This window comes from Phyllobates terribilis, unplaced genomic scaffold (genome assembly GCF_046119375.1).
Source record: "Phyllobates terribilis strain yellow unplaced genomic scaffold, ASM4611937v1 Scaffold_36__1_contigs__length_13169755, whole genome shotgun sequence".
NCBI classification, from domain to species: domain Eukaryota; kingdom Metazoa; phylum Chordata; class Amphibia; order Anura; family Dendrobatidae; genus Phyllobates; species Phyllobates terribilis.
The window spans coordinates 1,225,057-1,241,859 of NW_027362796.1; positions in this window are offsets into that span (position 1 = coordinate 1,225,057).

Here is a 16,803-nt window from a genome sequence, read left to right on the forward strand (position 1 = left end):
CCTGCGGTGATGTTAGCGATCAGCTGATGCTCACGTGACCTCCCCGTGGGAACATTCTCAAGAATGCTCCCACGGTGGTAAGTTCACCGGGGCTGATCAGCTGATCTTCAGCTGATCAACCCCAGTGACCTCCTGCAGCTACATGTATACTGCCAAGAGTGATTTTACACTCCTGTCAGTATACACTTATGTCTTCCAAAGCAGTGACATCAGTGATTGCTGATGTCACTGCTGTAGAAGTGACCCGGATCGCCATGGGACAATCGTTGGCGGTACGTGGACTGCGTCGTTGACGATGGAAAGGTGAGGGATATGGTTGTTTGTTTTGGCTTTTTTTTAAGAAGAGCGATGGCTTCGCGGACAGAGGGTAATAAAAAAAATTGTAGAACCGTGTGTTTTTTATTTCATTAAAATACTTTATTCTGGTTATGTCTTTTATTGAAAAAGCTGCAACCATTTTATTATGTAGTTAGTAATGGGGGCGTCTTATAGATGCCCTCCATTACTAACCTGGGCTTCCCGTCAGCCATCAATACAAGGCTGACGTGTACCCCAACCCCATTACCCCACTCGCCACCGCTACAGGGCAGTGGGAAGAGTGGAGGCTAAGCTCCAGATTTGGCGCATCTTATGGATGCGCCATTTCTGGGACTGCAGACGGGTGATATTAATAACCGCGGAGGGGGCTAGTATTCATGGCCCCTTCCCTGGCTATTAATATCAGCCCACAGCTGTCTGTTTAGCGTTCGCTGGTTAGATTTTATAGGGGGACCCCACGTCAATTTTTTTTCTGGAGTCCCCCTGTAATCTAGCCAGTAAAGGCTAAACAAACAGTTGTGGGCTGATATTAATAGCAAGGGAACATTGTTGGCTAATGGCCCCTTCCCCGGCTACTAATATCAGCCTCCAGCAGTCGGCTTTCCCTCTGCTGGTAATAAAAATTACGCCGGAGCCCACGCCATTTTTTTTAAATTTTAGGCTCTGTGCACACGATCCAGATATAGCAGCGCTTTGGACGCATGCTTTTGCTGCGTCCAAAGAGTTACATGTTGCATTCTATTGAACGCAGGTAGATCCGCATGTGTTCACTGAACCATGCAGATTTACCGCATTCTATACATTCTAGTGGTCAAATTTCTGTTGCGGAGACTAGCGACTCAGCAAGAGAATTTGACATGCTGCGGTCCTGAAAAAACGTGCCGCATGTCAGTGTCCACGGATGATCAGCAGCCTCTGATGCACGCATAATGGACATGGGATTTCTAGAGATCCCATCCACTATGCTGTAACATCTGGACGCTGTGGGTTTCGCGCTGTATAAAGACACAGCTTCTCCTAATCGTGGCCACATACCCAAAATCACCCGCAACCTGTCAGTTTCTGTAGCAGAAAGGCTAGTCTCCACTGCAGATTTTGACTGAAGTGTCATTATATGCGGTGGATTCACATGTACCGACATCAAAAGTGCGGCATTAGAACACCGTGTTTTGGGCGCAACGAAAATGTGCTCCGTCCAAAGCTCTGCTGAGTGCTCTGATCGAGGGATGTAGCTGCTAAGGAACCAGCTGTGAGCAGCCGCATAAATTATATGAATAGAAATGCTAATGAAGATTGGGTGAATAGGATTAGCTGACACCTAGCTCTTTTCATGACCAAACCTAATTAAAGTAAAGGAAAGAGTTAAATAAACACACAGACACAGAGTAAACACTTTATTTGCAATACAACTGACACATTCTTTAATCATTAAATTAACCAATATACTCACCCCAGTTCTGAAGGTAATCCAAGGGTTTAAGCAAATAACTTTATTTAGCTCCATAAAGCATTCACTGATGTACAAAAACGCTTAAAAAAATACGTCAAAAACACACAGAAATTCCGCATGCATTTTTGCTGCCAAGGAGATGCGGAAACGCACCGGAAATTTCTGCTTCAAATCCTGATCGTGCGCACATAGCCTTACACAATAAAAACTATTTTATATAAAAAATATTTTTTTTTGCACAGCTTTATTCTGAGAGCTATAACTTTTTTATTTTTCGGCTGATGGAGCTGTAGGTCAGCTTGTTTTTTGCAGGACAAGATGACTTTTTCAGTGGTAGCATTTTTATTTACATTCGTCTTTCTGATTGCGTTTTATTCCATTTTTCGTTTGGCGGTATGATGATAAAGCATAGTTTTTTGCTTCTTTTTTTGTTTACAATGTTCACTAAGGGGGTTAACTAGTGGGAAAGTTTTATAGGTCAGGTCGTTCTGGACGTGGCGATACCAAATATGTGTACTTTTTCTTTTTCATAATAATATTAATTTATGAGTACAGTATATTTTTATTTTTTTTTTATTATTTTTTTATCATTTTTTATATATATTTTTACAATTTTTTTTTTCACTTTGACACTTTTTTGCACTTTTACACTTTGTCCCACTATGGGACTTTCATTTTTTGCAGGCTGATCGCTTGCATAGCATAGGGATGCAGCTGCATCCCCTATGCTATGCAGGCTGTCAGCGCTGCTGACACAAGTTAGATAGATTTTGCACTGTGCACAATCTATCAAACTTTCTAGTGCCTGGTTAACGGATGTCGTCATGACAACATTGGGTCACCATGGCAACGATTGGACCCCGTGCTCAAAGCACAGGGTCTGAGATCCAAGGTAAGAGGGGCGCTATTATCTCTGTGTTATGCACACGCCCGGGCTAAGCGGCGTGTGCGTGTGATTGGTAGTGATTCCACTGGACCGTGCCGGAGAGTGAATGCCTGGAGGGGCGTGACTAGGTATTCACCCGATCCGACCAGGGTCGCACGACGGCATACGACGCCAGTGCACCAAGGAGGAACCGAGCAGAGGGACCAGGTGCTACTCCAGGACAGACCCCGGACACAGCTGTTGACCCACACAGGGGAATACAGGAACAGGCTGGTAGGCTGGCACACAGACTGGTGGGTATAGGCAGGCACGACTGGTATGCAGGCAGGCGGGTATGCAGGCAGGGGGGTAAAGGCAAGCACAGCTAGAGTGCAGACAGGGAGGCACTAGCAGGTAGGAACACAGGCGGGATAGGACCCAGTACACACCAGGACTAAGGAACAATACAGGCAGAGGGTTACAGGCAAGCACAGCTAGAGTGCAGACAAGGCTGAGCAGGGAGGACAGGGCTCTGTTCACACGGAACAGACAGGAAGGGAAAGACAGAGCCAGATACTCACACAGTACTTGCAGAGACAACAAGCAGGAGTTAGGTACGAGTTCAGACTCTGCAGAAAAAGGAAGGGAACGGACATAGAGGCAAAACAGGTAAAGGACAGGAGAGAGTTCAGACTGGAACTGAGTGTACGGAGGAGACCGACACTGCAGAGGGATACAGGAGCGGGTCTGGGAATACGGCCCCCAGAGAGGCGGAACGAACAGGCAAGGAGCGTGTTCAGACAGGACAGACAAGATACAGGAGCGGGTCTAGGTAATCGGCCCCTAGAAGGCAGGAGGAACAGGCTAGGAGCGTGTTCAGACAGGACAGACAAGAGAGCACAGAAAGGACTCAGTTCAGACACGGGAACTAATACCGAAAAGCAGGAGACATACAGGACTCAGTTCAGACACGGGAGCTGAAACCGCAAAGCAGGAGAAATACAGGACTCAGTTCAGACACAGGAGCTGATACCGCAAAGCAGAAGACATACAGGACACAGTTCAGACACGGGAGCTGATACCGCAAAGCAGGAGACATACAGGACTCAGTTCAGACACGGGAACTGATACAAAAAGCAGGAGACAAGAGACGGGACCTGGCACCTTCAGAGTGCAAGCACACACTGAAGGAAACACTATGCTCAGGCAGGGATAGAAGGGAGCTGCTGAGCTATATACCAAGTGACAGACAGCAATAGGCTGAGGACGCACAAGGGGTGTGACCCACAGCAGGTACAAAAGGCAGGAAGTGATCGGGCGCCGCCCTTAAGCAGCAGAAATAGACACAAACAGACAGCATGGAGGGAAGCCAGAGAGACATTCTGGACAGGAGATCAAGTGCGCCCTCTTGCACAGTGGGAGATGGACCACCATGCAAGGACGCCGCCAGGTATGTTACACTCTGCCTGTCCCAGAAATGCTGCGATGGACTTTTATCACAGCATTTCGGGGATTAATGTGCTGGGAGCGGTGCAGGACTGAGTGTCAGCTATCAAAATCAGCTGACACCTGGCGGCAATCTCGCTCGCACAGCCTTTATGAGGGTGCGATAGCCAAGGCGTAATAATATGTACCTGGTTGTTAAGTCCCAAAGTGCAGGTACGTATTATTACGCCCTACGTCAGAAAGGGGTTAGTCACTCAGGTAGGTCCTTGTACTAAACTTCTATCTTGCATACACAAAGCAACACAAAGGGACTCCAGCAATGACCCTCTACCCTTTACTGGGGTTGGGAGAAGGAATTGGGTAGTCAAATTTCATAGGCGGATTGGCAAAAACATTCATACTCTGACACAAATTATAGTTTTTCTTCTGAGCATGGCAATACATAAGATTCTATCTACATGGTACCGTTGTCCCACTATGCTACATAGGATGTTCCTCTCTGTGTCAGACTTTGCAGGCGGTGTGGTGGCGCAGCTGGGTCTATGTTACATATATGGTGGGAATGACCATTATCGTCGGATTCTGTGGACTACGTCGGACCTGAATGCGTTTTTCTCGGTTTTAATAAATTAGTGAACCAGGAACAGTGTTGGGGAGTGTTTATTCAAATTAAATATTGTTTAGTCTGTTTTTTATTTTTGATTACTGAGTCAGTAATGGGGTTGCCCGATAGACACCTCTCCATTACTATCACCAGGGTTTGATGCCAGCTGTGATTTTTGACAAATCACAGCTGACATCAACCCCAAGATACTTTATACTGATTGTCAACGCATCAGTGCAACTTATGTGATGCTCCACTTCTGGGGCGGCTGTGGACTGGTATTTTTAGGCTGGGGAGGGTCCAATAACCAGGGTCCTTTCCAACCAGATATCAGCTCTCAGCTGTCTGCTTCACCTTTGCGGGTTACAAAAAATAGTGGGACCCCATGTTGTTTGCTTTAATTATTTATTAGGTTAAACAAGGCTAAACTCCCTTTAGTTTCACATAAAGGCTCTAAAGCAGAGGTCTCAAACACGCGGCCCCACAAGTCTCACCCTAGCAGAGAGGAGGAGTGCGCTGCTCCATAGTGGCTGTGGCCCTGCGTGATGACCTCACACCAGCGCACAGAGAGCGGAGGCGTGACTTTCCCCCCCATTGCTGGATTTTGCAGGTGACATACGCTGTGGCTGTGCGTGTACAGCAAGATGATAGCGCCGGCTCACATGCAGAGCGGACACCATCATCCGCTGAGGTAAGCTGTACATCACAGCTGACAACCTACTTTAATGGCCACGATTGGTATTAACACCGATCGCGGCCATTTAACCCCTTAGATACCGCTATTAATTGTGACAGCGGCATCTAGATGGCTATTTCAGGGGAGGGGCTTACTCTTAAGCCTATGGTAACCTGAGGCCAAGTAATGGCTTTGGGTTAGCCATCTTTGGGGCCTGGAATATGCAGGGTCCTACATGTGAACCGTCAATATAAGACAGACAGACCTAATATTCTGCAGTACAGAAGTATTGCAGGATATTACATCAGTGACTGTAAATTAAAAGTTAAAGCTACGTAAAAAAAAAATCTAAATAAAGTATGAAATAAAAGTATTCTGCTACTAAACTTGAAAGTGAAAAAAAAGTACACATGTGTGGTATCTCCCCATATGAAATGATCCAAACTATAAATCTGTACCATATCCCTGGGTTACTGTGCTTTCACATTACGCTCAATGTCCAAGTCGGGGCATACGTCCGGACCCCCCCACAAAACGGGATTCAGACATATGTGCCTATGGGACCATATACTGTAATGGTGCCGACAGAGCGAACGTGCGTTCTGCCGGCTTCATTTTCGGAAGTGTACACATACTGGAAGCAGACATTCAGATGCAGTCTATTATGTCTGAGTGTCCGCCTCCTGTAGGCGTGCACTCCCGAAAATTATGCAGAGCACACGTTTGCTCTGCCAGCATCCTTACAGTCTATGGCCCTGTAGGCACATATATCCGTATCCCGTTTTCTTGTAGGGTTCGAACGTATGCCCCAACGGGGACATTGAACAAAAGCGTTTTTTGCCCATAGCAATAAGAAAGTGGGAAAACACTGATTTTGCAGCTTTTTTGGTGAATAAAACTGACTTTATTAAACGTACTGTAGATTCCTATAATCTCCACCAAAAAAAGCCACAAAACCTGTTTTTTAGGCCGGTTTCGCATATATTTCCGTTACCGGAGATATCCGTGTCCGTGAGCGTTTTACATGTTGCATCCGTGTGCGACCCATGTGCTGCATCAGGATCACACATACCGGCACCAGGGAATCAGCGTACAGTTAGCGCTGTTCCCAAGCGCCGGATGCTGAACGCGGCCCTCATCATGATTCCTTGCCTGCGCTGCAATCAGCACCAGCAGGGACAAGGATGAGGGTAGTGGTAGTGTCTGCTCCCGCTGTGTCCCTGTGTAAAACTAAGCATAAAATAATAAAATCCATATACTCATCTCTCCTAGGTGTCCCCCGCAGTAATCCTCTGACGCCGAGGAGAATGAGTGGCTCCGGAGCTGAGCTCAGGAAACGTGTCCTGTCACTCACTGAGCGCAGCTCCGAAGCCGCTCATTCTCCCCGTGGAGCGCACTGACACATGGTCTGTGGAAACACATTGAGATGTGCACAGACCAATTCATTCATCGTGCATCGATGTCTCCAGCACATGTGGAAACTGTCACCACTCGTACTGGAGATACTGACATGTGAAAGCACCCTTATAAGCAAGAGCAAATTTTGGTTGCAGAGAAAACACTGCAAAAACGTAATGTGTGATCATAGCCTCATGATGAATAAAAAATAATAAACGCACCAAAAATGTAGCTTTTCCATCATACTGTCAGAAAATAGAATAAAAAATGATCAAAAAGCCATATACCAAAAATGGTATAGCTGAAAACGTCAGATAAAGGAATAATCTGCAGGTAAATAGTGTTACAACGTTTCCTGGCAGCTTTACTAAAAGTTCAGCTACTGGGAAACTGAACTATATTTCTTTCAAGAGCCATCGGCTTTCAGTCATGCAAGGAGTTCCTTAAGCCTGTTTACTACACTATGAGTAGTTGCTGTAAACACGCTCCAGCACTTGGGTTGCCAGCTCAGTGAGCAGCACATCTGTGCGGAGAAAATCAAAAGTTCTGGGGCGTGCTTACAGTATAGTGCGCAGTGCTGTGAGCGATGAATGTAACTTCTATGACTGAAAGCCCATAGCTCCCGGGAGGAAATAAGTTAATTCTATCCTGGTAGCTGCACTTACAGTAAGACGGCCATGTAGCATTGTAAAGATATTTACCTGCAGATTGACTCTATATCTCCAGGTAAATAGCGTTTTCTGACATTACAGGTTCTCTTTAATATTGACATGTATGGCATTGCTATGGTGAGAAACTACATAAAGAGATTCTGCAGGACTTAAAGGGATTGTCCATTGCTTTTATATTGATGGGCTATCCTTTATAATGGCTGCAAATGGGTAATACAAATCTACGCCTATTCAATAAGAGTGGATATGAAGGGCCCAGCCGTGCCCACTATGCAGTTGATGGAGCTGTGTAGTTCCCTCCGCAAGTGAGCACATACCACGGGCACCGGGAACTGCTGATCAGTGGGGGGAGCTGGATGTTGCATCCCACCGATCAGATATCCATCACCTGTCCTAATGATAGGCCATCAAAATAAAATTGTCTGACAACCCCTTTAATGATTAAATGGCCACTTCGTTGAATAAACCGGTGATCTGAGATCAGTGGGGTGCGGGCACCCGGCCCATCCCTTTATCAGCTGAAAACTGCTCTGGCAGTGAACTAAGCAATGTATGGGAAGAACACAGCAGCCTCATATATCGCTGAGGCCCCTTTCACAGTGTGTTCTTCCCCATGTTCATCGGTCCCGTCGGGGCTTATGTCCGAACCAATGTAAAATGGGATTTGGACGTATGTGCCGACGAGGCCATAGAATATATAATGGTGCTGACAGAGTCAATGTGTGCTCTGTCGTGCATCATTTTCGGGTGTATACACCTACTGGACGCAGTCTACAATGTCCAAGTGTCTGCCTCAAGTAGACGACGCACGACAGAGCACATGTTCGCTCTGCCAGCACCATTATAGTCCATACTCTGCATACACCCGCAGACTATGATGCATTTCTATGGGAGCAGGACGGAGTTGCTAACAGACATATTTTTCAATACACAGAGCACCAGTTTAACATCATAAATGGCATCGTCATCAAAAAAGCACAAGATTGCTGATGAAAAACGAATATTTCAGGAAAAGTGGGAAAACTTATATTTTGTCACAGAGGTCGGAGAGAGAGCCCGGAGTCTGATTTGTCTTCATTTGTCGCAGCTTAAGGACTACAATGTGCGTGGACATTACATGACGTAGCATGGAGGACAGCATGGAGCAATGTCTGGCAAACAGAGAGGAAAAGCTTCAGCAGCTGAAAGCGTCTCTTCAAAAACAGCCAAACTTCTTCCCAAGTATTAACGGGTCAAGTGAAGCTTCTGGAAAAGCGAGTTACTCAGTAACATGAGAGCAAAACATTCACGACCATTTACTGAGGGTAACAGATACTCCATACTGTGCCGTGTTCATTCGTGGGGTTGATGAAAACCTAAACATAACCGAGGAATTATTGGATTTATTACCAATGAAAGGCACAACGACCGGTCGGGACATTTTTAAAGAGCTTGAAGGTTGTATTAACCCAGCAGGACCGCCATGGGATAAACTGGTGTCTGTGGTAGCGGATGGGGCACCAGCAATGTGTCCTGAAAACATTGGTGTTGTGGGATTATTGAAAGCAAAACGAAGCCAGCGTTCATTGTCAGGTCCTTTCAGTGCTATACACTGCATTCTGCATCAGGGGGCGCTGTGCGGAAAAAGTGTACAAATGAAAGAAGTTATGGACTTTGTGCTTAAGACTGGTAACTTTATACGGGCAAGAGGTCTTAACCATAGGCCGTTCACTTCATTCCTGTCTGATATGGACAGTGAATATGGAGACTTGCTGTAGCATACCGAGGTCAAATGGTTGAGTCGGGGAAGAGGGTTGAAAAGATGTTTAGCTTTGAGACAGGAGGTAGATTTTTATGGCGCTGAAAGATAAAGACGCTTTCCAACTTTCCTTCCCAGCTTTTCTATCTGACTTCGCATTTCTAACAGATGTCACAGAACACCTCAACGCACTCAACTTGAAGCTCCGGGGCCCAAACCAGATGATTACAATGATGTTTGCTGGTATAAAAGCAATCAGATGTAGCTGTCCTTGTGGCCCAGCAGCTACAGTCCGGCAATTTGGCTCATTTCTCAGCTATGCAGTCGCTGGTACGAGCTGAACCCGAACGCTTGAACTACTCTTCCAATATAATTTCTCAGTTACTACAAGAGTTTGATAGACGTTTTCATGAGTTTCAGGATCTTGAAGCTGAATTTACACTCTTCGCCACTCCGTTTGCGGTAGACATTGCTTGTGTTTCAGAAGATCTGCAGATGGAGATTGTGGACTTGCAATGCGACGCTGTTCTTAAACAGAAGTATATGGACATTGCTGTTCCAGATCTCTATAGGTTTGTCGCACGAGAAAAATTTCCAAATCTTCTTAAAGCCGCTGCCAGGATCATGGCCATGTTCGGAAGTACATATGTATGCGAACTGTTTTTCTCTTCAATGAAGCTGAACAAATCAGCATTACGGTCAAGACTTACAGATGAACATTTTCATGCAACATTGCGATTGGCCGACGCTCATGATTTCAAGCCCAATCTTGACATTCTCGTATCTGGCAAACGCTGACAACTGAGCAGCCAGACTGAATTCTGCGACACTGGAAGTGGAAAACTGGATTGTTAAAATAAGCATGTGGAGTAAGCCGGCAAATTTCCATTAAGCTTAAACCTAGCAGTATTATAGTACAGTAATGTAGAATTGTTATAGTAGTTCAAATAAATAATTGTTTAACTATAATTTTGTACTGTATTAAATTTGAAAGGAATGCGGCCCGCCAGCTTACATTTTTTTTTAAGTGCGGCCCATTTACTCTATCGAGTTTGAGACCCCTGTACTAGTGGGAGTCACGAGTGCAAGGGTTCAAGGGCGCCAGTAGTGGAAGACATAGTGCGCGAAACCGAAGAACAAGTAAGCAGACCTGCTGATCAGCACTGCAGTGCTGAGGCCGAGTTATGGCGAAATAGGGAGCGACAGTGCGCCTCACCAGTTCTGGAGTATATTACACAGGAAGGATACTGTGTGGAAAATGCTTCATACTGTAAAGGAAACCTCCAGAACACTTTGTGCCCCATACCTTTGCTGAGGTCCTAAAAGATCAGGGGCCAAAGCCCCAAAGCAGGTGTTTCCCCATACAACCTCCCCGCCACTTAAAAGAGGACCTATACATATATAATTACAGACCAATATTCCCAAAATGACTTCTATACAAGGCAATAATAATCCCGCTACACAATGCCCTCTACTATCAACACTACACAGTGAGTACATAGTATTATGATATGACCATTGCCTCTACATAAAAAAACACCCTGTACAAAGACCATCTGACTTCTCACATTTTCAGCAGAGTCCCCATCTATTCCCCCCCTGCACAACCTCCCCATGCTGCCTGCTCTTCCGATGTGGAATAGGAACCTCAATACTTCAAAAATTATGTCATTACTATGATTACCCTCCACCAATTAATGCTACAAAGACTGTGTGCCAGATAGAGGGGACCTATAAAAATAATAGCGTCCCATAGAAAGTAGTAAAGACTAGAGATGAGCGTTGTTCTACTCGAACTGTTCGCCAATCTCAAATTCGAGCTGTTTTGGGCGGTGTTCGAGCCGTTCGGCGAACACGAACAATTTGAGAAAAATTCGGCTGTTCGAGGTTATGTTCGATAACTGTTCGTGCACCAAAATCATAACTGGATTTTTTCTCAGTAATGATGAAAATTAATGTTAATACGCAGTTTGAGTGTACAGCGGGGTGGGGGGAGGGGCAGGGGATGGATCTCTGCAGGAACAATGAAGATCTCCATTTTTTTTTTCTCTTTCCCGCATTTGCAGTGGGGAGGTGCAATCTGTCAGCCTATCAGCAGCGCACACACGGAGCGAAGTGCTTTTTTTTCACACAAGCAAGGGCATGTGTCATTGGCAGTGTATGTCACATGTCCTTGCCCTATAAGACCAAGCCATTTTCCCCGTCGCCACCATTTTCTCACTGCTGCAGCTGCGTGTTAGACGGCACCGCTGTTGCTGTGTGCGCTATACCTTGTTAATTTCAAGCCAATTTTCGCACAAATATACAGATAGCTTGGGAGTAGGGAATAGTTGTGATTGCAGTCCTTTTAAGGACTAGGTTACAGCATTTCCTACGACTTTTATCAGGGAGGTCTGTGCTCTTAAATAGATAGGTTGTGGGAGTAAAGACTAATTGTAATTGGAGTCCTTTTCAGGACTAGGTTACATCAGTTCCTATCAGTTTTTGCCAGGCAGGTCTGTGCCAGTGCTGTGCAAGTTTTTTTCACAGCATTTGGCTGAATCTAGCAAAGCTAATCCTTTTTGGCCTATTGCAGAGTGTGTTAGTCAGTGGAGTAGCCTATCTGTGTTGCAAAATATACCACCTGTGTATAGAATACCAATTTTTTTACTGCACCTAGTGAAGTAAAATCTTTTGGGCATAGCATCATTCTATTAGTCCATCTATACTGACCTCCATCAGGTTGCAAATTAAAACTAATTTTTATCTGCATCTACAGTACCTCTGAAAAAATATTTGGGCTTCTACCTGTGTGTGGGACTTGTTGTATTAGTCCATCTATACTGACCTCCATCAGGTTGCAAACTGAATATATTTTTTTCCTGCATCTACCTCTGAAAAAATATTGGGCTTCTAGCTGTGTGTGGGTCTTGTTCTATTAATCCATCTATACTGACCTCCATCAGGTTGCAAACTGAATATAATTTTTTTCTGCATCTAGCTCTGAAAAAATATTTGGCCTTGTAGTAGTGTGTCGGACTTTCTCTATTAGTCCATCTATACTGACCTCCATCAGGTTGCAAATTAAAACTAATTTTTATCTGCATCTACAGTACCTCTGAAAAAATATTTGGGCTTCTAGCTGTGTGTGGGACTTGTTGTATTAGTCCATCTATACTGACCTCCATCAGGTTGCAAACTGAATATATTTTTTTCTGCATCTACCTCTGAAAAAATATTGGGCTTCTAGCTGTGTGTGGGACTTGTTGTATTAGTCCATCTATACTGACCTCCATCAGGTTGCAAACTGAATATATTTTTTTCCTGCATCTACCTCTGAAAAAATATTGGGCTTCTAGCTGTGTGCGGGACTTGTTGTATTAGTCCATCTATACTGACCTCCATCAGGTTGCAAACTGAATATATTTTTTTCCTGCATCTACCTCTGAAAAAATATTGGCCTTCTAGTAGTGTGTGGGTCTTGTTCTATTAATCCATCTATACTGACCTCCATCAGGTTGCAAATTCAAAATAATTTTTTTCTGCATCTAACCCAGCCAATAGTTTTGGCCTAATACCACAGTTTGGCCACTCAGCTCTGCTCGGTTACCATCCATTGTTTTTTTGTGCAAACAACTCCAGAGTTGTGAATTAGTTAACCACCAAAATGAGTGGAAAAAGGCCTGCTGCTGGTGGAAAGGGGAATAGGCGTGTTGGGAAGGGGAAAAAAGGTTGTGTCCGTGGGGTAGGTGTTAAAGCAACAGTAACATCTGCAGAAGAAAGACCATCTTCCAGCCAAACTAAAATGTCTACTTCTTTTAGCGGACAATGTGATAAGATCCCTTTCTTACGGCCACGCCAATCGCTACAAATTCCAGATGAGGCACAAAAACAGCAGGTGCTTCAACGGATATCAAGTGCTCCTTTAAGTGGGCTCTCCTCCACATCAACTTCAACATCACAAATACTCCAGTCCTCAAAGGTGTCACCCAAATCGCACTTGCTTCCTCACAGCTCCCAAATCTCCAGCTGCCCGTCTGAGTATGAGGTAGAACAGATGGTTGAGTCTGCAGAGCTGTTTACTCATACTATAGCCTGGGAATCAGAGGTCGACTCCAGCGCTTCTGTGAATCCAGACGAGGAAATGATCTGCACTGATGCCCAGAATCTTTATGAGTCGGATCCAGGACCAGACGCAGAAGGTTCTGACCATAATGTAGACCCTCATTCCCAAACTGTAACTCCTGTTGGTGGAGACAATGAGGAAGACGATGATAAGACTCAAATACCTGATTGGAGCGACAACTTTAGTTTTTTGTCAGGGCAGGAACAGGTTGGCTCTGAGGACGACGGGTGTGATAACGCACAGGGTGATGATGATGAGGTCGGAGATCCCACTTACTGTCAACCCACAGTCAGCCAAGAGATGAGGTCAGCAGAGGAGGTGGAGGAAGATGCTAGTGACGACGAGGTCAGGTTGCGCCTTCCTGGACAGAGACGTAGTACTGGAAGCACGTCAACAACTGCATCCTCAAACACAACTCTGCCTCTCACCACAAGTCGTGGTGGCTCTTCAGGTCGCATGGGTGCTAAGCCTTGCATAGCCTGGGCATTTTTTCAGATCGATAAAGATGACCCAACTCGTGTTATCTGTAACATTTGTCAGCAAAAGCTAAGTAGAGGCCAAAAAATACATAGTTTGAGTACTTCATGCATGAACCAGCACATGGACATGAAGCATAAGTTGCAGTGGGAAGCTCAGTGTGCTACAATGCGGCCTAGCCGGCCGGGCCAACCACCGTCTGCCATATCTTGTGCATCCGCGGCCTCTTCATCCTCTGTGACTGGGGGGACAGCAGTCACACCTGTTTTGGGGCGCAGACCTGCCACCTCTTTACCCGCAACAGCCAGCGTGATTGGCAGGTCATCATTTTCTTTGGAGGTGGTAACACCAGCTGGTGTTGAGTGCTGTCCGACATCGATAGCACCACCTTTGGATCAAGGCAACCTAACATGTCCGCCTGCATCTTCCTCACAGACCGGCAGTTTGCCAGGGACACCCTTATCAACCCCGTCTAAGCACAATAGCCAGCCCTCGGTCCCTCAGATGTGGACAAGTAAAAGACCATTTCCTCCTAGCCATGAGAAAGCTAAGAGGTTGAATTTCACCATCTGCAAGCTCTTGGCTACAGAAATGCTGCCTTTCCGCCTGGTGGACACAGAGGATTTTCGAGACCTTATGTCCGTCGCAGTGCCCCAGTACCAGATGCCCAGTCGGCACTACTTCTCAAAGAAAGGTGTGCCTGCGCTCCACCAGCATGTCGCACACAACATCACCGCTTCTTTGAGAAACTCTGTGTGTGACAGGGTGCATTTCACCACAGACACTTGGACGAGTAGGCATGGACAGGGGCGTTACATGTCGCTGACTGGGCACTGGGTAACTATGGTGACAGCAGGACAAGGGGCTGCTGTCCAAGTCTTGCCGTCCCCACGAGTTGTGCGTCAATCCTCTTTATGTCAAAGTTCCTCCACTGCTTCTGCCTCCTCAACCTCCTCTCGGTCTTCCACCTGCACCCAAAGCCTGTCTGGTCATGCCACAAGCTTTCTAACTGCGCAGAAGGGATCCTGCACACCTCCTTACTATGCTGGCAGTAGGGCTCAACGTCATCAGGCGGTTTTTACATTGAAATGTCTGGGAAATGTGAGTCACACAGCTGAGGAGTTGTAGTCAGCTCTGGAGAACCAATTTCATGAATGGTTGTCTCCACTGGACCTGAAACCAGGGAAGGCCGTGTGCGACAATGCTGCAAACCTGGGTGCGGCCCTTCGCCGGGGCAATGTCACACACGTGCCTTGTATGGCTCACGTGTTGAACCTGATTGTCCAGCAATTTTTAGCCCACTATCCCAGACTAGATGGCCTTCTGCAGAGGGCACGGTCGCTGTGTGCTCACTTCCGCCGTTCGCATCCCGCAGCTCAGCGACTTACATCTCTACAGAAGTCGTTGGGCCTGCCACTTCACCGGCTAAAATGCGATGTGCCTACCCGGTGGAATTCAACTCTGCACATGTTGCAGCGACTGTGGCAGCACCGACAAGCCCTAGTGCAATACGTTCTGACGTATAGCCTGGGCCAACGAGATTCAGAGGTGGGGCAAATCACGCTGGAGGAGTGGTCTCAGATCAGGGACCTATGCACCCTTCTGCACAGTTTTGAAATGGCGACGAAGATGTTTAGTGCTGACGATGCCATTATCAGCATGACTATTCCGGTGATTTACATGCTGGAGCACATGTTAAACAGAATTCGGAGTCAGGTGGTGGCACAAGAGGAGGTGGAGGAAGTAGAGGAGGAGGAGTTGTATGCGGAAGGGCTAACATCTGCAAGGTCCAGACGGTCGGCAGCACCAAGGCGGCAGGCATGTGAGGGTGGGGGAGATGGTTTTACCAGGGCGCATGGTAGCAGCCAAACTAGTGAGGAAGGTGCAGGAGCCCAGGAAGAAGTGGAGGACGAACTGATGGAAGACTCATCAGATGAGGGAGACCTTGATCACATTTCTGTTGTGCGAGGTTGGGGGGAGAGGACAGAGGAAGGAAGCATGATTGTTACCTCGCCACCAACACAACAGGGACTTGGTGCTCCTGGATGCGCAACACACATGAGTGCCTTCTTGCTGCACTACCTGCAACATGACCCTCGAATTGTGAGAATTAGAAATAATCCTGACTACTGGGTTGCCACACTTTTAGATCCCCGTTACAAAAGTAAATTTGCAGAAATTATTCCTGCCATAGAAAGGGATGCACGCATGCAGGAGTATCAGCAGAGACTGTTGCAGAATCTTACATGTGCTTTTCCACAAAATACCAGTGGTGCACGTAGTGAATCTCACAGTTCCAACTTGCCAACCGTGGGACCGTCAAGTGTTCAGCACTCAAACCGTAACAGAACCACAGTATCTGCTGGTAACATCAATTTTGCGGAATCATTTCACCACTTTTTTAGCCCATCCTTTGCAAGGCCACAGGAGACAAGAAGTCTGACACATAGTCAACGCCTAGAGACGATGGTACAGGAGTATCTCCAAGTAAACATTGAAGCCACGACTGTGTCACTGGACCCTTGCTCTTTTTGGGCTTCCAATCTGGATAAATGGCCGGAGCTAGCCACTTACGCCTTGGAGATCTTGTCATGCCCCGCAGCCAGCGTTCTGTCTGAACGTGTGTTCAGCGCTGCTGGTGGTGTGCTGACAGATAAGCGCACGCGGCTCTCCACTGATAATGTAGACAGACTCACGTTCATAAAGATGAACAAATCATGGATCCGAAACGACTTTTCTACCCCTGTGTCATCCTGGGGAGAGTAAAAGCTTGATGATTGGTTAAAATCACCCTACCAACCGTTTTAAGCTTTCAAATTACTAATCATGTTTATCTGTATCTTGACTGGAAAATAATTTGGGCTTTGTAGCAGTGTGCAGCACTGATCCTATTAGGCCATCTATACTAAAGCTTCACCAGATTTAAAATTAAAAATAATTTTTAGCTGCATCTAGCCCGGAAAATAATTTTGGGGCTCCGAGATGCGCAAGGCACATAAGTGCCTTCTTGCTGCACTACCTGCAGCATGACCCTCATATTGTCAGAATTCGAAGT